The 22,658-nt window shown below is 38.2% G+C and overlaps 1 long non-coding RNA gene across 1 annotated transcript in view; it reads left to right on the top strand.

The window, feature by feature from the left end:
- LOC131517321 (uncharacterized) overlaps positions 1 to 10,208 on the top strand; it is a 31,882-nt gene extending 21,674 nt beyond the window's left edge. Inside the window, exon 2 of the long non-coding RNA XR_009264521.1 lies at positions 8,338 to 10,208. This is a non-coding gene — a long non-coding RNA (uncharacterized LOC131517321). The remainder of the gene's footprint in view (positions 1 to 8,337) is intronic.
- Positions 10,209 to 22,658: the final 12,450 nt, after the last annotated feature.

Raw genomic sequence — 22,658 nt, 5'->3', positions numbered from 1 at the left:
CCCTAAACATGTCAATCTCCCAAGGGCTGACTACATATGGTGATGTACAAAGTGAGGAACAAAATAAAGGAAGAGAATTATTCTAACCCTGAGAAGCTAGAAAGTAGAAAAAGTAACAACTCTTTCTAATTCTGTAAAATGGCTAGTATTCAGCATATGATAGTGAAAATATCTTCTGTTGACTTACTCTTTAAATATTAACAAAGAATAAATTCTTAAAAGTATTTTTATTAGTTCTCAGTATTACTGTGATAAAGTAACTATAAGACAAGGTACCAGAGTGAAGATTTTTCACATTATACCTTTACTCTTTTATTCTTCACTCTATCAAAATATTTTGTCATGCAAGAGCATTTCTTTTATGAATCAGTATAGCTTTTCTCTTATCACAGAAGCAGTTTCAATTAATAAAACAGCCGCCTTACATTTGCAAATGAAGTAATTCAAGCTGAAGCCACCAGCAGAGGAAGGAGTGCCACGGGACCAAGGACTACATGATTTAACAATGTGTTGCAATTAGAAATGTATCATTCGGGAAATTACCTAGAATATGCTCATGAACTGGTAACCACCTTGACTGTCACCAGAGCAAATGAAAATTAACACATATTTAATAACTTGTGCATGCAGATTTAGAGTGTATTATTCAAAATTCATGGAAATGAATCATATGCCATTATTTAATCTACAATGCTTTTCTTATTTTGGATCATCTCACGCAGTCAAAATGATTTAATGTACTTTTAAGTATTATTAAATAAGCTTGAATGAAGGTTAAAAACTTAAATGTTTACACATTTTGTGCATGTATGTACATAGCTATCTTGGAATAATTTTTGTGACACTTTCTATTTACATTTCATTAGCTAACACTTCTTTTAGCCGGGTGTACATTTAATAATCTCTTGACCCTTTATCCTTTGTCAGTGCTTTCAATAAAATTCAAATTCAAAGGCAAAATAATGCAAACATATTTGTGTAAGTCTGTTTGACTTATGTCTGCCATTTTTAAAAATTAAAATCATGTGGACCAATTTATATGTGAGACTTTCCTATATGCTTCAAAGAGAACATTATCTGTGGAAAGCTGTACGGGGGAACTGTCTGGTTGAGTCTGTGCATCTGTGCACATGTGTGTTCACCCATCCATTTGAGTGAATGCATGCGGAAGAATAAGGAACAACTTGAAAACTGATGAACTCATTTCTCATTCTGCACATATCAGTAAGGCAGAGATGACCAGTGGAGTCAGAAGTCATACCTAAAGAATCTTGAACTCTGCCTTATCACTAATATTGCCTGATGTGAAAAATTCAATATGCAAGACTGAAATCAGATAAAATAATGAGAGGTCCTGAATTTATCTAACCTATTTAAATATTGCTTGATCCAGTCCTCTAATTGCCCCGAGAACATGTATATTTAAAAAAATCTTATCAGCATTTTGTCATAAGACACTTATTGGACATAACTCTAATTTGTTCTAATGAAGGAAAAATTGTTCCAAAGCAAAATACCAACAGTAAATCTGAGCCATTCCCAGTGATTCCCAGTAACCTGAGTAATTTCTTAGAAAAAAGCCTCTAAGAATAGAAAAAGCTAAAACCAGTAACAGAAATCTCAGACTCTGGATATCCTTGAATCACGGCTTAAAAAGTTATTTTTGAAGTGTGTTTCTCAGATCTCTGAACTGCCATGAAATCTTCAAATGCACTGCTAATTTATTTTCATAAATTTTCTATTGTATAAAAATATTTAACAGGTAAGAAATCTGCATCTCAGGTTTGTTTGCTTGTTATTTATTAATCAATTCTAAGCTCCAATAGAGCAACAAAGGAATCTTACTAGTAATAAGAAGCCTTTGATGCATGCTTTGCAGAGCAATGATTCAGAAGGCTGGATTGGTCAAGTCTAAGGTAGTTTATTGTTAATACTATAAAATTTAATAGAGACATGATTCTCATATGTAAGCATTAATAAAAAGTTGCATATTCATTATCGAGACTTTTTCTGAGTGAAAAATACAAACACTGTCTGTTACAAACCCAACTGGAAAAATGTAGAATATCAATAAAAATTTTCTACAAAGACATCTTTAGTGCTAATATTAACATTTACAAATCAAATCAATGTGGATTATTTTCATTTCAAAAAAGAAGTTTAGTTACTTTAACAAAGAATTTAGTGCAGATTTCCTTCTCCTGGTATAAATAAGTATCTTTTTCCAAGGGTGCCTGGGTGGCTCAGTTGGTCAAGCATCTGACTTCAGCTCAGGTCACGATCTCATGGTTCATGAGTTCGAGTGCTGCATCAGGCTCTGTGCTGACAGCTCAGGGCCTGGAGCCTATTTTGGATTCTGTGTCTCCCTCTCTCTCTGCCCCTCCCCTTTTGCTCTTTCTCTCTCTCGCTCTCTCAGAAATAATAAAAACATTTTTAAAAAATAAGTATCTTTTTCCATATAATAACACAAATAATGAAGGCATTTAGGTACCAAAGTTTGGAAGTCACTACCAAGGATACACAATGAGAAATCTAAAGCATTAAATATTTTGTAATGGAAGATGTTAAAAACAAATTGGCTAGGCATAAATTTGATATCCTTGAGCTGAATAAAAGAACAGCAAATAACATTTCCAGAAATTACGTGATATGTATCAAAACTTTTTAAAATATTTTACCCTTTGACTCAACAAATCTATGATATCCTAAGAATACACCAAATAAGTGAATACAGATAAATTTCCAATGGTCTTCATTACAGGGTCATCTGAGAACAGTTCAAATTTCCCAGAATAGGGAAATAATAAATTATAGTATATCCATACAATGCAACTCTATAAACCACTGAGGACAATAATGTAGATAATGATACATACAATTTGCATGGAAAGAAGTTAGTGATGTAATGAGTAAAAGAGCAGGTTTTGCAACCTTATGTAAAATATATACAATAAATATTTGCTTCCTTATCAAGCATATGCTTATATAGGTATAGGTGGGAAGATGGTGTGTGGGCGTATCTGGCTGGTTTTAGTTTTGTTTATGCATATTTTTCTAATTTTAAATAACAAATACATATAACAAGTACAATCAAATTATTTTTTATTATTTAAAAGAAATGCAGTAAGATGTTCATTCTGGAAATGGTTTAAATAACATTGCTGTGACGTGCTATGAGGTTACATGTTTTTCTGGTTTTTAACTTTTTAAATATCATACTCCATCATTGTGGTGTTTTTTAATATCTCACCTCTATGTGACTAGCTAAAATATTTGTATTTTCATGTGAATAACTCCTACTGCATTTAAATTTTACTGTAAGTTTCATTATTCTAAGTAATACACTAGCCTGATGAATTTTATTTATTATAATAATGTAATTAAGAAAATGTTTCTTCTAGCCCTTTAATCTGTGATTATTTCAGTAATATTATGACAAGGCAGTTTTTTCTTAATATTATGTAAGGATTCTATGGATGTTAATTTTGCATACAAGAGAATAGAAATATTAGGAAGAAAAAATTCTAGAAAACAAAGAATTGAAAGAATAAAGATATCAATTTGTCTTAGACCATTTTTTATCTACCTTTAAACAGTGCATCTTTTATTAATTTTTAAAATTGTTTTCAGCTTATAAACCAAATTTGTATAAGCTGTTTCAAGGAATAAATTTCTGGAATAACAAAATAACTTAACGCTTAAAATACAGAAATATCCTAGCCGAAAGACGCAGAATTATTTTTCAAGCCTATTATGCAACTATTCCCATGTAAAAGGGATAAATAAAAGATATATGGGTAGAAGATAAATCTTGCATATTCTCATTTTCTTTCAGCATGACCCTTGTGAAATGGGTACCCTGAAAGGTCTGCATACATTTGTTATGTATTATTTTAAATGTTCCTTTAACTATACACATGAATATGCACATTCTTCTCACTTTTATCTAATATCCATTTCATAGTGGGCTTCGCTGTACTGCCAATGAAAGGAGACACAGGTTTTTGCCTCACTTATATTGCACTAATATATCACTTTAATTATTTTAAAAAATTTATTTTAAGTAGGCTCCATGCCCAACATGGGCCTCAAACTCAACCCTGAGATTGAGACTGGCATGTTCTACCATCTGAGCCAACCAGCCACCCCTTACTTTAAGTGTTTACTGAGTAGCAACCATAAGATCTATTCTCTCGCTCCTTTACCTATCTTGTGTTAACAATATATACCTAGTACATTTTCTTACTAGAGGCTGTTCTCTAGGGTTAACCCTAAGGTGCATAGGGTTCCAGGCAAACATATTTGCAGAGTCCCAATAGCTCTTTGTCATATACAGTGATTTATTCTAGAAGAATATGTGGAGAAGTGGTACTTACGTATTTGTTTATTGTCTAGTCAGTGCACATGGAGATTCTTCCTACTGTATAAATACCATGTCTTTCTGCTCAGGTCCAGAAACCATTTCTTAATTTTCTTTATTGTCAAATGTGCTGTTACTAATTTTGGCTCCCCCAGCACAAGAAAAAGTAAGCAGTGTTCCTAACTCATGAAGCTATGGCTTTGGCAAACTGTACTGAAACAAACAGATTCTCTTGCCTCTGCAAGCATCTCTAATACCATTTAGCTAACATTGGTAATGTCATTATGAGATTACTTCATTTCATCACGCTGCCCATGGATATTGGCTTCCAATGACTCTTTCAAAGGTTGTTACTGTTGATAATAATCACAAGAGTAAATCTTACACAGAGTATGTAGGGTAATGTGAATAACAGTTTATTTTCTGATCATGTTAAATTTGCCATTTAGAATTTTATAGCATAAAAGCAGAACACATGTTCTAACCCTGTCTTCTCTTACACCCTTTAGCCATAATCACTACATTTCTAGAATATGATCTTTTTCATCATTTACTATACACTTGCCTTTTACACAATGCGACCAGAGGGAAAGAAAGATAAGGGGAGAGATGAGTGACCCCATTCACACAAGAAATGTCTGTCCCTCGTCTGCATCTGGAAAGGCTTACAATCCACCTGGGAGAACACTGTCATCACATGGACTAGAGACAAGAAGGGTCCATTATCACCAAAGAGTTATGGTTTCAGAAGTTCTAAAAGGAGATCAATAAATCCACCTGAATAGGATGACTCTATATGTGGTATAGAGCCTGCACTGAGGTGGAGCATCTTCGCCAGATGCAGCAGGGAGTAAAGGGCACCTGCTGTCACCCTCTAGTGCTGTCAACAGACCTAAGGCAGCATTGATGGGAACACAGATAGGTGAGAAGTGTAGCCTGTGGGCAGGACAAAAGGCCCACATTAAGGAATGGGCAACCACTAGTCCAGAATCCTGAGCCTTACCTGGGTCTAACATGAGTGGGAGTCACATCACGGACAACCAATGTGTCTGCCTCATTCTAGTAGCCTAAACTTCTGTGATTCCAGAAAAAGAATATCAAAGACTGGACAAAATTCAAGAGCTCCCAGAACTTCTGATCATCTTAGGAGTTGAAGTAAAAGGTTGAAGAACACCCAAAGGTGTTCTTTGGGTGTTCTTGAGCTGCCCTGCATGGACAGCATTGCTGGTCCAGGCCAGTCCAAGGTAGCAGAGAGGACATAGACAGAGGAAGGCACTCCAAAGCACAGAGGCCCCTGAGGCATGGAGCTGGGGCAGTGGTCAGCTTGCTCATGTCTAAGGGTAGTACTTCTTTCTACTTCAGAGCCCTATAAACAAGAAACTGGAATATATTTGGCCATGTTAGTACAGCTAGTACTAACTGGCCACTTAATTATACAACTGTAATAATCTGACTCCATTTTTGACGTTTGACTGTTGACAGCTTTCAAGTCCCACTGGTTCCTCTTCCTCTTCTGCTCCACATCTAGGCAAACTGATAAGTCCAGATGCTCCCTCCTTGGCCCTGGTGGGAAGTTTAAATCAACCAAGCCTTGTACTACATGCAGGAACCCTCCAGTTCTACTCCTAATCACAATAAATAACAAGCCAATCTCCTTTCCCTGCTCTCTCAGGCCATTTTTGAACCTGATTGAGAGCTTGTCCCATTATCCTCAGAAATCCTATCTGTAATAATTTTTTTCATATCTTCTTGGTATAAGGTATAGTCATTGGCCTCAACAACCAAACAAAACTTTGGGGGTAAGGTAGGAGTCCATGAGACTGCTTCTGTGAGGCAATCACAAAAGAAACAATTGAACAATTTGGCATTTGCAAAGCCAAGAAAGAGATGTTAGCCGTAGATTAACCTGAGAGAGCCTAGGCTGGTACAATTAACCAAGTTTAGCAGTGAGAATTCCTCTGCTTCTAAGATGTGAACTCACCTTACAACGAAATTTAAATACATCCAAATTTTAATCCAGGGTAAATCTGCTCTCTACAATGACTGACTAGCAACCTCAGTGTACTTTTGGGAGATAATAGGAGTCCCCAGCTCTAATAAATTCTAGCCTAAAACAATTGTAGCAGCTTCAGCTACACTTGTACCAGCAGATTGCTTCAGAAAAGGAACATGTGGTATTTAAAAACTGTCAAACAGTTACATATGCTTTCCCTAATCAAAGGCGTGTGATTTCATTGTAAGCAAGCCTGCTCCCAAAGTAGGAATAGATTACCTCCATGTTTGCCATTTCACTTCTGAACTTTTAACCAAAGATTGTATAAGTGCACTATAAATGGTGACATTAGCTACCATCCCAAATGATGCATTTTGAGGACTATTTGATAGTATCTTTTTTTTTTTTTGAACTAGTAAAACAATACAAACTGTAAAATATAGTGAGAATATTAGGGGACATTGATTCTGACATGGGTCCTAGTTCTTGGTTTTTGTCTTTGCTTCCCCACTGCCCCAGCTAAATAGTTTGGCAATGAAGTATTATTTAACTTTTCTATAAGATGATTTATGATGTCTTTTTATATGAAAAAATCTATAATCTATTGTCTTGACAAACAAAATTAACCACAGGAAATGTGCAAGATAGAGTACAGTTTCATTTTAGTATGATGAACACAAATGTTGGCCTCACATCAATGGAAATCTTAGGTCATTCAAATTTTGACTTAAAATGAGGAATAATATAACCTCTCCTCTCCAATATTCTGGTTATTTCAACTACCCAAAGCCACACTTCTAAATAAATACAGACCAGAATTTTTACCCAGATACCCTGACTCTTGGGAAAATTACTTATGAATATAGGTCTGATCTCATAATATGGTATTATCTCTTAAGATATTTTCCTTTCTTGTCTTTGTAGATTTAGTCCAGTGGCCTAACAAGTACTGTGTTCTGTGTGCCAGTGTTAGAAGTGTTAAGGAGCATTACATCAGAATGGTTCACAAGCATGGAAATTACCTGGGCCCTAGGAGTTAGAAATAACATAATGGTGAAACTATTTTGGATACATACTTACTGATTTTTAAAAAATACTTTTAAATACTTCTTTTAGCACCTTCCATAGAAACTTCCTAAAGCCTTGTAGCCTAATTGCCTAGTCTTCATACTGTGACACATTTTTAGAAAGCTGACTCTGAAAATATTGAAATATAACACAAGTCTCTGCTTTAGGCTTCCTCGAAGAAGCAACATAGTGATTTTCCTAAGTGCTTTATACAAATGAACTTCCTACCAACCCTCATTGAATAGCTGTCCTCTCACCAATTTCATCTTGGTAGTAATAATGGCTTCTTCTGTCTTCACTCTCCATGAAGCCTGCCCACATTCTCTGGACATGAAGAAAAAGGTGTTGTTTTTCACATATCACAAGTGATAGGACAGTAAAAGCAGCAGTCAGAACAACATATTTTGACCACAAACATGTGTTTACTCCTAGTGTTACTAAATTTTGTTTTGCTAAGAAAGATACATAATTTAAAGCCAAATGGAGCGGGGCAGGGGTGGGGGGCTGGGTGGATCAGTCAGTTAAACGTCCAACTTTGGCTCAGGCCATGATCTCGGGGTCCGTGAGTTCGAGCCCCGCGTCGGACTCTGTGCTGACAGCTCAGAGCCTGAAGCCTGTTTCAGATCCTGTGTCTCCCTCTCTCTCTGACCCTCCCCCATTCATGCTCTGTCTCTCTCTGTCTCAAAAACAAATAAACGTTAAAAAAAATTAAGCCAATTGGAAGTTGTATCTATCAAATACACAGACCTTTGGGTCAAATTAGCCAATAAGAGAAAAGTCCACATCTCATATAAAACAAAATTGGGAAGATGGACTAGTAAGGACGAGTCCTTTGATTTTCGTTCCAGATACCTATTATCAAACAACAAACAAATTTAGTGGAATAAGAACAACTACCATTTTATCTTTCCCACAGGTTCTTTCTGTTAAGAATGTGGACAAGGCATTACATGGAGGATATGTCTATGATTCATAATGTCTGGAATCTCAGGTGGGAAGCCCTGAATGCTTGGAAATGAAGCAAATTGCTGGGAACAAGAACCACCTGGAGGTTTTCTCACTAGTGTCTGGCACTAGGGGGATACCTTCAAAGGCTGGGCTTTTAACAAGAGGACCTACCAGTGGTCTCTACATGTAGTCTGGATTTCTCAGTATGGCAGATGGGTTCCAAGGAAAAACATCTAGGGAGAGAGTGTCAGGAATGCAAGTATGCCAAGAAAGTAAGGCAGAAACTGCAGTCTCCTTTAACCCAGCCCTGCAAGCATGACTTTCACTGCATTTTATTACTAACAAGTGTGCCACTGAAAGCAGAGGGTATTAAATTCTGCCTCTTACAGGAGAAGTAGCAAAGTAGTACAGAAAAAATGTGTGACGGGGAAAATTATTATGGTCTTCCTTGAAAGCACAAACTTCTTCAACTGTGATGACAGAAATGGTTAGAAATGACTCTAAGACTTACTGGCTACTCTGATGGAGTTGGAATGTTGAAGAATCCACCTGATTTGTCTGGATGACTACACAATATGTGACTCAACTCTCTGTCTTGACTTTGTTTGCATTTAAAGAAAAGTCACTAATAGCACACCCAAAGCCATTGGCCTTCACCTCAAGGGGATCTCACAAACTATGGGAATATCCTGCTGTTGAAACTAAAGGTAGGAGGTGGGGCAAGCATTTGGTCTATTACTTCTTTAAGTATTGAACCCCCACAAACTTCTCTTTTATTGTTTAACATAATGAATACTGTTCAATCCCTTTGATTGTGGTTGAACAGAAAATATTAACATAAGTACTTTATGACTTCCATCGCAACATACCAGCAGCTCCCATGAAACCAACTGGTTATAATTTCAAACTCAATTTTTGTCCCATTAGATCACACCATCGCTCCAGGCACATACATATGGGTTAAGTGGGAAGGGGGGTAAAAAAAAGAACATAGCAAGATTTTAACCACAACAATTAAAAGAACCATAATTATAGTGACAATAAAGGGAAACAAAAGAATATGAAGCAATAAGAGAAGTCTTGATTTGGGCTATTTTTCATTTTAAGGGGAAAGTTTATGTCCAAGTACAGTTTATGTGAAACAATTTCATTATCATTTGAAAAAAGAACTCTTATCTTTCAGTCAAGTGAACACTAACCATGTACCAACTGATACAAAATGTCAAAGTTAAAATACAGTATGCTCACATGAGCACAAAGAGACATTAGCAGTAACCTTTAGGAACTCTGGTGTTCTTATAACTAATGCATTAACCCATTTACTTAAGAAAAGGTCAACATAATGGAGCATTAGGAGAGTAATAAAGTTCTCCCCTGCTATTCAAAATGTCAGGATAATGCTGGACTCTGCAATTTGATAATTAGAAGAAATAATGTTCACTCACAGAGTCCCCCTTAGGATCTCTTGTAGGGCTGGTTTAGTGGTGATGAATTCCTTCAGTTTTTGTTTGGGAAGACCTTTATCTCTCCTTCTATTGTGAATGACAGACTTGCTGGGTAAAGGATTCTTGGCTGCGTATTTTTTTCTGTTCATCACATTGAAGATTTCCTGCCATTCCCTTCTGGCCTGCCAAGTTTCAGTAGATAGGTCTGTTACTACCCTTATGTGTTACCTTTGTAAGTTAGGGCCTGTTTATCCCTAGCTGCTTTCAGAATATTCTACTGTACCAATGATGTTTACTTTATTTAAAATAGTTAATAACATACTTTATGTCATTGGTCAAAAGACTTTCCATTATATCCTCCTCCATTTAATAAACATGTTGTTCAGATGTGTTTGGCACTCACTCCTCCTACTACCCAACCCCCTTTCAAAATAATGGGGAGCTTACATATCAATTAGATTCTTGCTGCAAAAGAGAAAAAAATATTGGGTCCTATCTGTTCACCATTAACCAATCAATATATTCTAAATATCATTTATTAGTTTGAGATGTTTTAGGCAATTATTGAATTTCATAGCAGAGTAGTAGGACTAACTTAGATTTATATCTTGCATTCCATCTATTTGCTATGTAACCCTGAGAAAATGACCCCATATTTCTGAGCTATAAGACTCTTATCTGACAATTACATTAAACTACTTCAGGGGCGCCTGGGTGGCTCAGTCGGTTAAGTGTCCGACTTCGGCTCAGGTCATGATCTCACGGTCCGTGAGTTTGAGCCCTGCATCGGGCTCTGTGCTGACAGCTCAGAGCCTGGAGCCTGCTTCAGATTCTGTGTCTCCCTCTCTCTCTGACCCTCCCCCATTCATGCTCTCTCTCTGTCTCAAAAATAAATAAACATTAAAAAAAATTAAACTACTTCATACATTTTTGGAGGGAATATTAAATAATATTATGCATGCAAAAATACTTAGAATTCCTTGCAGCCCTCATTAACTTACTAAAGGACCTTCATTATTATTGCTAATGAAATCTGTGGTCCATAAAAACATCTATTATTTAGCCAACACTAATTTGAAAAAATTTCATAGAAAAGATTTATACCTAAGATGGAGAAAGCTGAAAGCTTTTCAGTCAGCCAATACTCCCTTCTCCCTTCAAAATGACCAAATTACAAAATCATAACTTTTCTTGAAGCCATTAGAGAATTAAAGTTAAGTCTGAACATAGACTGAAATCCAAGGAAATCAGGCTTCTCCAGGAAGAGATGTGGTAGGAAAGCTGCCCCCACTGTGGCTGAACACTGGAGGCTCTGGGTACCTAACTAGCAGGTAAGAACCATTTAAAATGTTAATGAATTGCTAAAGGCTGAATGTCAGGTTGTGTGAGTATAACACCTCTGGTAGTCCAGTTCCAGCCACTCAAGCTTTTTACTATGGAAGTCTACTGGGCATATAGGGGAAAGATTGGAGGCACAGAGCCCCTCTTTGTCATAAAGATCACCAAAGGCAGAGTAGAAGGTGCTATGGAAAAGGCACAATGTTCTGCCAAAAAATTTTTTTTCCTGAAAATAAAATAAGAATCCTAAGCCACTGGTGAGGAATAGCAAACTCTGTCTGCTCCTGGGGTAAAATTCAAGTAGGGAAAAGATAAATGAAAAAAACAAAAACAGGGGCGCCTGGGTGGCGCAGTCGGTTAAGCGTCCGACTTCAGCCAGGTCACGATCTTACGGTCCGTGAGTTCGAGCCCCGCGTCAGGCTCTGGGCTGATGGCTCGGAGCCTGGAGCCTGTTTCCGATTCTGTGTCTCCCTCTCTCTGACCCTCCCCCGTTCATGCTCTGTCTCTCTCTGTCCCAAAAAATAAATAAAAAACGTTGAAAAAAAAATTAAAAAAAAAAAAAAAAAACAAAAACAAAAACAAAAACAAAAACTACCACTAAGAGAGGAACCAGAAGCAGTCCAGGGCCCATGATTTTATACCAACATTAGAGATCTCCTAACATGGAAGGAAGGACAGAGAATTCTCACTGAAGACATGATGCAGAGTTTGACAGCTACAGGAAACAGGGGAGGACGGCTGAGAAAACCCAACCATGAAGCACAAGAAACAAGGCCTGCCTAAGACTGCGGCATGGCAAGGAGTTCTAACATCCACCACCAGACTGGCCATCATCAAGAAACAGGCAGCAACAGTCTACAAAGGGGAGAGAGGCAGGTCCCATAGACATTCTTCATGGTGCATATTCACAGGAAAGGCTGAAAGCTAGAGTGGAACTGCAACACTGAGAAGAACCTTCTTCATCCAAGCTCCCATGCTAAGCACATGGTTAATACCAAAGCATTAAAATCCAGTTAGGTAATGAAGGAAACAATATCAACAAATTCCAAACACACACTCCGATTAGGTTGAGTCAACCCCCAACACTAATGGTGTAGCAGAAGAAATGAAGCTATTTATCATGGTCTCTACTTTCTACACAGACATGCAACATTCAATTACAAATTAGATAAACACAAGGAGAAAAAGGAAATCTCTGTCAACAAATGAAGTAATTTACAGAAAAAGACTCCCACATGACCCAGATGACAGAACCACAGGGCAGTGACTTTCAAGTAACTGTGATTAATATGTTGAAAGCTCTAGTGGAAATAGTGTGAAAAATGCATGAATATCTGAGACATTTCATGAAAGTTGTGACACTATGAGAACAAATAAAAACAGAAATAATGAGGATGAGGAAAAGAAGGGGGTATTAGTAATAATAATGTAAATGAGATAAAGAACTCCTTCCATTGATGCATCAAGAGAATTGACCAAGCCAAGGAGAGAATCTGTAGACTTAGAAGACAGATCAAGAGAAATTACCCAAACTAAAACACAAAGAGGAAAAAAGGCATTAACAAGAAAAGCTGAGATTACCCAAGAGATACAGAATGATTTCATAAAAATCTAACACATGTAACTGAAATCCCAGAGAAGAAAGTGAGCAAAAAAAAATTTTTTTTTTGAAGCAATAACCACAGAAAAGTTTAGGAAACTAGTGAAAAACATAAACCATAAATCTGAGAAGCTCATAGAAGACCAAAAACAATAAGCACCTAAAGAAACACACTTAAACATATATTAAAAATACTGAAACCAAAACTTAAGAAAAATCTTGACAACAGCTAGAGGGGAACCAACACACACACACACACACACACACACACACACACACACACACACAGGAACAAAAATAAGAATTAGAGCTCTTACTGTCAGAAACTATGCAAGCCAAAAAGGAGTGACCATTTTAAAGTACTGAACAAAAACTATCAAGTGAGATTTCTATGTTCAGCAAAAATACTTTTCAGATATGACTACAAGTAAAAGCTGTTTCAAAAAGACAGACATAGAGGGGTGCTGGGTGGCTCAGTTGGTTAAGTACCCAACTCTTACTTTCAGCTCAGGTCATGGTCTCGTGGTTGTGAGAGGAAGCCCCGCAATGGGCTCTGTGCTGGGTGTGGAGCCTGCTGGAAAATCTCTCCCTCCCTCTCCCTCTGCCCCTTCCCAACTCATGCAGCTCTCGCTCTCTCTCTCTCTCTCTCTCTCTCTAAAAAACATGAGAGAGACAGAGAGAGAAAAGAGAATTCATTCATTGCTTTGAGACTTGTGCTTTAAGAAAGTTTAGTTAAAATTTTTCATCCAGCAGGAAAATTATACCAGGTAGGAATTTAGATCTAAAAAAACAGATAAAGCACTCCAATAATGTTTGACATGAACATAAATATAGAAACACAATATTTTCTCATTTTAAAGTGTTTTAAAAGGTAACTGATTGTCAAAGGCAATAATATATTGAAGATTTATAGCACAGATAAAGCAAAATATATAACAAGAATGCCAAAAATATGGTGTAAGTAAATTAAAAGTAAAATCAGGAAAAGACAAAAATGTCCTCACCAGTCTCACCAAGTGGATATAAGTTAATATTTGGCAATAAAAGCACCAAGGAAAATTAAGTACTAAGGTATGAATCTAATAAAATGTGTACTCAATTTATATGTTGAACACTTTTGTTTTTAATATGATTTTTTTTCAAGTTAGCTAACATACATTGTATACAGTGTGCTGTTGGTTTTGAGGGTAGATTCCTGAGTTTCATTGCTACATACAACACCCAGTGCTCATCCCAGCAAGTGCTGGGAAAAAGTCCATTTTCTCCCCACCCCACCCCCCATCAACTGTTTGTTCTCTGTATTTAAGAGTCTCTTATGGGTTGCGTCCCTCTCTGTCTGAAACTACAAAACACTGATGAAAGAAGATTTTGTAAAGAAATGGAAATATATATCATACTCATGAATTAGAAGACTCAAAATTAAAACATGATTCCCCCCAATTTGAGAATATATCAGATGCAATCCTGATCAAAATCCCTACAAGTTTTAATTTTTTTTGTAGATATCAACAAGCTTACTATAAAATCTGTTCAGAAAAGCAAAGAAACTACAAATCTGAAAGGAGAAACAAAAACAATGTGGGAGGATTCATCACATTCCATTTACGGTAATCAAGTGAGTGTGGTAAAGAATTTACGGTAATCAAGTGAGTGTGGTATTGGTGAAAGTTTAGAAATATATGTATCAATGGAAAAGAACAGAGTCCAAAATTAGAGTCACGCAAATATTGTCAACTTGTTTTTGACAAAGGTGCAAAAGTAATTCAATTGATGCTAGTTTTCAAAAATTTTTTTCAATGTTTATTTATTTTTGAGAGAGAGCGACAGACAGAGACAGAGTGCTAGCAGGGGAGGGGCAGAGAGACAGAGAGAAAGACTCAGAATCCAAAGCAGGCTCCAGGCTCTGAGCTGTCAGCACAGAGCCCAATGTGGGGCTCAAACTCACAAGCAGTAAGATCATGACTTGAGCTGAAGTCAGGATACCCAACTGACTGAGCCACTCAGGCACCCCCAGTTGATGACAGTTTTAATTTAAAAGATTAAGAATAATATTTTCAACAAATTGTACTGGAATAATTGGACATAATATACAAAAAATTAAAGGCCTTTAATGTATACCTCATGCCTTACACAAATTTACTCAAAATGGATTAAATTTATAAATGTAAATTTTTAAACTATAAATTCTAGATGAGAACAAAGGGAAAAATTTGTGAGCCTGGGTTCAAGGGCAACATTTTAGATACAATAAAAAAAGCAAGGGGATCTCATTAAAACAAAACAAAACAAAACCCAAATACCTTTGAAAATGAAACCATCAAAAACATCATTAAGGAAATGAAAAGTCAATCCACAGATGGAGAAGTAATTTTTGGAAATCACATATCTGATAAAGAACTTGTATTCCAAAATATATAAAGAACTATTAAAATCAGTAAGAAAACAAACTATTCAATAACAATAATATGGGCAGACACTTCACTAAAGATTATATGAGATTTCCAGGGAAAGTTGCTGAGTAGGAGGATCCTAGGCTCACTTTGTCCCACAGATACACCTAGATAACATCCACACCAGTGTAAATAACCCAGAAAATCACCAGAAGACTGGCAGAACAGACTCTCAACATAGCTGAACACAGAGAAGAGGCCACAACTAAGAGTGTAGAAAGGGCAGAGACACAGTAGGCAGCCAAAGGGACTCAAGACTGTTCACTGGAGGGAGGGATGCCATGGGTATAGATAGGGGAGAGCAGCAGACCCCATACCAGGCACCCAGGCACGAGGGACCCCATATTGGAAAGACAAATTCCCATAACATTTGGCTTTGAAAAACATTTGGCTTTGAAAATCAGTGACACTTAATACCTGGAACTTTAAAAATTAGCAGGCATGGCTCTGGGAGAGGCAGGAGGGCAACAGGGAACTGAGTCCTTGCCCTTAAAGAGACAGAACAACAAACAGCCCCACTGAGATACAGCATAGAAGCAGCAATTTAAAAAATTTCTGGGATATATGAGATTTAGTTAGTATTCTCAGGGTATGAGCTGGAGAGGAAAGGATCTTCATGACATTTCTCCAGAACAAAAGAATTGACAGACACCACTTTGCTCCCCTACCTGCCAGTCTAGCTAAACGGACACCTGCAGAAACCAGCATAGTGCCAACACTCTCCACCTAGCTTCCTAACGATAAGCCTGATCCCACAGTATTCTACAGAACAGGATTTGTCCCAGGTAGCTATAGCCCTCTTCATGCAGTAAGTCTGCACAGACCTTGCAGGCACCTTGAACCCTGCCCTTGCATCTTCCTGTGGACCTACACCTCCAATATCCCCTTGGCTGGAGCCCATCCAAAGCCCACCCAAAAAGCCACAAGCCTTGCAGTGTGCAAGGAGCCCTGACAGGGGCCAGCACCACTCCAAAGTGACTCCTGCTCCAGAGAGAGGGGAAGATAACTACATAGTTCCACTGTGGCCCCAACAGGGAGCTAGAGGTGGACTTCTGGTCCAATTGCAGGTCCTGCTCAGCAATGAAAGCTTCTCAGCGGGAAATCCAGGGAGAGCACCCTTCAGTTCTGGCAAATGCCTAGTCTGACTCAACTCAAACTAAGGTGGACCCAGACTGGCTCACTAACAATGCAGGGATCAAACTCTGTCCACAAAGGCAAAGAGAGCCACTGAATACAACTGGACTGAAGAAAAACGTGACTTAACCACAACAGTAAGGCACATGCAACACACATAGGAGACACCCTGAAGCACCAGATTCCGGTGAACACGGGACATTGCACTGCTGGGTACTACAGAATCTCTTCTTCGTAAGGCCACTACTTTCAAGATCAAGAGACATAGCTGACTTTCCTAACACACAGAAACAGACACTGAGAATTAGACAAAATGAGGAGGCAGAGAACATGTCCTAAATGAAAGAACAAAACAAAATCACAGCAAAATTGCTAAACAAAAGAAAGATAAGTAACATGTTATAAACATGTTTAAAGCAATGGTCATAAAGATAGTCACTAGATGAGAAAAAAGCGAAGGACCTCAGTGAGACCCTCAACAAAGAGAAAACATAAAAAAAAAGAACCAATCAGAGATGAAGAATCCAATAACTGAAATTAAAAATACACTAGAGGGAATAAATAGCAGACTAGAGAAAGAAGAACAGATCAGTAACCTGGTGGATAAAGTAATGGAAAACAATCAATCTGAACAGGAGACAGAAAAATAGCAACAAATGAACATAGATTCAGGGAACCCAACAACACCATCAAGTGTAGTAACATTCACATTAGGGATCCAAAAAGGATCCAAAAGAGAAAGGGGGGCAGAAAAGTCATTTGAAGAAATAATAGCTTAAAACTTCCCAAGTCTGGAGAAGGAAACACAAAGCCAGATACAGGAGGCACAGAGAGCCGCAACAAAATCAACCAAAGGAGGTTCCCACCAAGACACATAGCAATTAAAGTGGCAAAAAGTAGTGATAAAGCGAGAATTTTAAAATCAACAAGAGAAAAGAAAACCGTTACATACAGAGGAAACTCCTATAAGGTTATCTGCTGATTTTTCAGAGAAACTCTGCAGGCCAGAGGGGAGTTGCATGATATATTCAAAGTGCTGAAAGAAAAAAACCCTGCAAAAAGAATACTCTATCCAGCAAGGCTATCACTTAGAATAGAAGGAGAAATGAAGAGCTTCCCAGACAAAAGTTAAAGGAATTCATCACCACTGAACCAGCCTTACAAAAAATATTAAAGGACATTTTTTTAAGTGGAAAGGAAAACCATAAACAGAACTAAGAAAAGTAGAAATTATAAAAGCAGTAAAATCAACTATATTTATAAAAATCACTCAAAGGACTCACAAAATAAAATGATGTAAATTATGACACCACAGTACCTAAAACATGATGGGGGCAGTAAAAATGTAGTGCTTTTAAAATGGGTTCAAGAGAACTATAGAGGAATATGGCAGCATAGGAGGACTCTGGGCTCACCTTGTCCTGCTGATTGCTTAGATTCCACCCACATCTGCCTAAATAACCCAGAAAACCACCGGAAGACTAGCAGAACAGACTCTCTGGAGCCACGAGTAGACAAGAGGCTCACGGAAGAGGGTAGGAAGGGCAGAGAGGCGGTGTGTGCTACGCAGACTGGCGTAGACACAAGAGCTGGGGCAGTGGAAGGGCAGCCTGCCTGGCAAGGCAGAGCCCCCGAAGTCTGGCTTGCAAAAGTGGAGGGGCCAAACTCCGTGAGTTCTGACAGACAGCCGGACTTAACATCTGGAATGTTAAAATCAACAGCTCTGCTCTTGGAGAGTGGGGAGGGTGAGAGGACACCGGGAGGGAGAGTTGTTGAGCCCAGGAAGACAGAGCTCAGCTTGGCGGGGGAACAAAGGCGCTGGCAAGCACCATTTCCATCTCCCATCCCCCAGCCGAAATTCCAAAGGGAACCAGTTCCCGTCACCAAACTTGCTTGCACCACACAAACACCCAATGCTATGTTTCTGTGGATCCATCCCTCTGACGGGCCTGCCTCCCTCCTGGTGCTGCAGGGCCCCTCCCGCAGGGACCACTGACAACAAAGCAAGCCAAGCCTGCCCCTCCTGCCCCTGTGCACCTTGCGGATCCACCCTGTCTAATATGCCCTTGGCCAGATCCCATCAAAGCAGCACCACAAGCTTGGCAGTGTGCAAGCAGCCCAGACAGGGGCCACACCAAACCACAGTGAGTCCTACTCCCGGGAGAGGGGAAGATAAGGTAGACACCAGTCTGACTGTGGCCCCAGTGGTGGGCTGGGGGCAGACATCAGGTCCAACTGAAGCCCCACCCACCAATACAAGTTTCTCCAGACAGCACAGGGAAAGTGCCCCGCAGTTTGGAGCTACTGCAGGGACTACCCAAAATGATGAAATGGAAGAATTCTCCTCAAAAGAAACTTCAGGAAGTAGCAACAGCTAACGAATTGATCAAAACTGATTTAAGCAATATAACGGAACAAGAATTTAGAATAATAGTCGTAGAATTAATTGCTGGGCTTGAAAAAAGCATAGAGGACAGCAGAGAATCTATTGCTACAGAAATCAAGGGACTAAGAAATAGTCATGAGGAGCTAAAAAAATTCTTAAATGAGGTGCAAAATAAAATGGAGGTGGCCATAGCACAGATTGAAGAGGCAGAGGAGAGAATAGGTGAATTAGAAGATAAAATTATGGTAAAAAGAAGAAGCTGAGAAAAGGAGAGAGAAAAAAAATCCAGGAGTATGAGGGGAGAATTAGAGAACTAAGTGATACAATCAAACAGAAAAATATCCACATCATAGGAATTCCAGAAGAAGAAGAAGAGAGAGAAAGGGGCTGAAGATGTACTTGAACAAATCAGAGCTGAGAACTTCCCTGATCTGGGGGAAGGAAACAGGCATTGAAATCCAACAGGCACAGAGAACTCCCTTCAGACGTAACTTGAATTGATCTTCTGCACAACATATCACAGTGAAACTGGCAAAATACAAGGATAAAGAGAGAATTTTGAAAGCAGCGAGGGATAAACAGGCCCTAACGTACAAAGGTAACACATAAGGGTAGTAACAGACCTATCTGCTGAAAATTGGCAGGCCAGAAAGCAATGGCAGGAAATGTTCAATGTGATGAACAGAAAAAAATATGCAGCCAAGAATCCTTTATCCAGCAAGTCTGTCATTCACAAAAGAAGGAGAGATAAAGGTCTTCCCAAACAAAAACTGAAGGAATTCATCACCACTAAACCAGCCTTACAAGAGATCCTAAGGGGGACTCTGTGAGTGAAATGTGACAAGGACCACAAAGTACCAGAGACATCACTACAAGCATGAAACCTACAGAGATCACAATGACTCTAAACCCGTATCTTTCAATAATAACACTGAATGTAAATGGACTAAATGCTCCAACCAAAAGATACAGGTATCAGAATGGATAAAAAAAATAGGACCCATCTGTCTGCTGTCTACAAGAGACTCATTTTAGACTGGAGGACACCTTCAGATTGAAAGTGAGGGGATGGAGAACTATCTATCATGCTACTGGAAGTCAAAAGAAAGCTGGAGTAGCCATATTTATATCAGACAAACTAGACTTTAAATTAAAGGCTGTAACAAGAGATGAAGAAGGGCATTATATAATAATACAGGGTGTATCCATCAGGAAGAGCTAACAATTATAAATGTCTATGAGCCAAATACGGGAGCCCCCAAATGTATAAAACAATCACAAACATAAACAACCTTATTGATAAGGATGTGGTAATTGCAGGAGACTTTAATACCCCACTTACAACAATGCATAGATCATCTGGACACAGAATAAATAAACAAGGGCCCTGAATGATGCATTGGATCAGATGGACTTGACAGATATATTTAGAACTCTGCATCCCAAAGCAACAGAATATACTTTCTTCTCGAGTGCGCATGGAACATTCTCCAAGACAGATCACATATTGGGTCACAAAACAGCCCTTCATAAGTATACAAGAATTGAGATCATACCAAGCACACTATCAGACCACAATGCTATGAAACTTGAAATCAACCACAGGAAAAAATCTGGAAAACCTCCAAAAGCATGGATGTTAAAGAACATCCTACTAAAGAATGAATGGGTCAACCAGGCAATTAGAGAAGAAATAAAAAATATATGGAAACAAATGAAAATGAAAATATAACAATCCAAATGCCTTGGGATGCATGCATCAAAGGCAGTCCTGGGAGGAAAATACATTGCAATCCGGGCTTATCTCAAGAAATAAGAAAAATCCCAAATACAAAATCTAACAGCACACCTAAAGGAAATAGAAGAACAGCAAACACCCCAAACACATCAGCAGCAGAAAAATAATAAAGATCAGAGCAGAAATAAACAATACAGAATCTAAAAAAACTGTAGAGATCAATGAAACCAAGAGTTGGTTTTTTGAAAAAAATAAACAAAATTGATAAACCTCTAGCCAGGCTTCTCAAAAAGAAAAGGGAGATGACCCAAATAGATAAAATCATGAATGAAAATGGAATTATTACAACCAACCCCTCAGAAATACAAGCAATTATCAGGGAATACTATGAAAAATGATATGCCAACAAACTGGACAACCTGGAGGAAATGGACAAATTCCTAAGCACCCACACGCTTCCAAAACTCAAACAGGAAGAAATAGAAAACTTGAACAGACCCATAACCAGTGACAAAACTGAATCAGTTATCAAAAATCTCCCAACAAAAAGAGTCCAGGACCAGATGGCTTCCCTGGGGAATTCTACCATACATTTAAAGCAGAGATAGTACCTATCCTTCTCAAGCTGTTCCAAAAAAAGAAAGGGAAGGAAAACTTCCAGGCTCATTCTATGGAGCCAGCATTACTTTTATACCCAAACCAGACAGAGACCCAGCACAAAAAGAGAACTACAGGCCAATATCCCTGATGAAGATGGATGCAAAAATTCTCAACACGATACTAGCAAATCGAGTTCAACAGCATATAAAAAGAATTATTCACCATGAACAAGTGGGATTCATTCCTGGGCTGCAGGGCTGGTTCAACATTTGCAAATCATTCAATGTGATACATCACACTAAGAAAAGATAAGAACCATATGATCCTGTCAATCGATGCAATAAAAGCATTTGACAAAATTCAGCATCCTTTCTTAATAAAAAGACTCGAGAAACTCAGGATAGAAGGAACATATTTAAACATAATAAAAGCCATTTATGAAAAGCCCACAGCTAATATCATCCTCAATGGGGAAAAACTGACAGCTTTCCCCCTGAGATCAGGAACACGACAGGGATGTCCACTCTCACCGCTACTGTTTAACATAGTGTTGGAAGTTCCAGCATCAGCAATCAGACAACAAAAGGAAATCAAAGGCATCAAAATTGGCAAAGATGAAGTTAAACTTTCACTGTTTGCAGATCACATGATACTATACATGGAAAACCGGACAGACTCCACCAAAAGTCTGCTAGAACTGATACATGAATTCAGCAAAGTGGCAGGATACAAAACCAATGTGCAGAAATCAGTTGCATTCTTATACACTAATAATGAAGCAATAGAAAGACAAAGAAACTGATCCCATTCACAACTGCACCAAGAATCATAAAATACCTAGGAATAAACCTACCCAAAGATATAAAAGATCTGTATGCTGAAAACTATAGAAAGCTTATGAAAGAAATTGAAGAAGATACAAAGAAATGGAAAAACATTCCATGCTCATGGATTGGAAGAATAAATATTGTTAAAATGTCAATACACATTCAAAGCAATCTACACATTCAATGCAATCCCAATCAAAATTGCACCAGCATTCTTCTCGAAGCTAGAACAAGCAATCCTAAAATTTGTATGGAACCACAAAAGACCTTGAATAGCCAAAGTAATATTGAAGAAGATGACCAAAGTGGGAGGCATCATGATCACAGACTTTAGCCTCTACTACAAAGCTGTAATCATCAAGACAGCATGGTATTGGTACAAAAACAAACACATAGACCAATGGAATAGAGACTCCAGAATTGGACCCACAAAAGTAAGCCAACTAATCTTTGACAAAGCAGGAAAGAACATCCAATGGAAAAAAGACAGTCTCTTTAACAAATGGTGCTGAGAGAACTGGACAGCAACATGCAGAAGAATGAAACTAGACCACTTTCTTACACCATTCACAAAAATAAATTCAAAATGGATGAAGGACCTGAATGTGAGACAGGAAACCATCAAAACCCTAGAGGAGAAAGCAGGAAAAACCCTCTCTGACCTCAGCCACAGCAATTTCTTACTTGACACATCTCCAAAGGCAAGGGAATTAAAAGCAAAAATGAACTACTGGGACCTCATGAAGATAAAAATCTTCTGCACTGCAAAGG

Source organism: Neofelis nebulosa, chromosome 7 (assembly GCF_028018385.1).
Source record: "Neofelis nebulosa isolate mNeoNeb1 chromosome 7, mNeoNeb1.pri, whole genome shotgun sequence".
NCBI lineage: Eukaryota > Metazoa > Chordata > Mammalia > Carnivora > Felidae > Neofelis > Neofelis nebulosa.
Note: the sequence above shows the minus strand (reverse complement) of the source record. Positions and strands in the feature narration are given on the sequence as shown.